The sequence below is a fragment of the Egretta garzetta genome, unplaced genomic scaffold (assembly GCF_000687185.1).
Source record: "Egretta garzetta isolate BGI_Z169 unplaced genomic scaffold, ASM68718v1 scaffold188, whole genome shotgun sequence".
Classification (NCBI taxonomy): Eukaryota; Metazoa; Chordata; class Aves; order Pelecaniformes; family Ardeidae; genus Egretta; species Egretta garzetta.
The window spans coordinates 1131164-1131946 of record NW_009260622.1 but is presented as its reverse complement, the minus strand read 5'-3'; positions in this window follow the sequence as shown (position 1 = coordinate 1131946).

Genomic DNA, 783 nt, shown 5'->3' with positions numbered 1-783 from the left:
GGCTCTGCCCCCCCGGCTTTGGGCTGTGTTGGGAGGAGGGTGGGGGGAATCCCTGCCGTTGGGGGCTGTGTCAGCCCGGGCGCGCTCCGCTGCGTGGGGCGAGGCGAGGGGTGGGAAACACTGGTGTGTTCAGCGTGGAAGCTCCACGGAGAGTCGCCCGGGGCCGCAGCTCCCTTTGTGAAGCTCTGCGGGAGCCCAGACAGCGATCCGGACAGGTTGCTCCGGTCTCATCAATGGTACAGATACGTGTGTGTTTAAATAATTTTTAGAGAAAAAGGGGATGTAACTAATTAGCACCCCCACGCTCTCTTTTAATTGCTGCCAAATAGGAAAACTACTGAGTGCGACAGAGGCTCAGCAGCGGGCTTTGACCCCCCTCCCGAGAGCGCCTTCACACCTGGGGGTGCTTTATGGTTCCCCCATGGAAAACTGCATCCTCATAAAGAGAGGTGTGCGGGGGAACTGAGCCCCCAGGAGGCAAGAAACCACGACGCCTGGGAAACAGGGGATGTCCCCCAAGTAAGGGCACAGGTTTTTGGGGTTTTTTTAATAAGTAAATAAAGCTGCCACCTGTCAGGAGCCACCTCCCCGGCTGCTCCTCGGTTCCTGCACAGCTCTCAGCCGTGTCTCAAAGGGAGCGCCCGGGGAGGCACCGTGTCCCCGCAGCCGCCTTGCAGCCCCGTCCTGCGCCCGGGAGTTCCCGGGAAAGGGAGAGTTTCGCCGGGCACAGCCGGGCGCTGCCGCCCGTGTGCCTTGCCGGTGGCCCCCCGCCCCGCCGCCGGC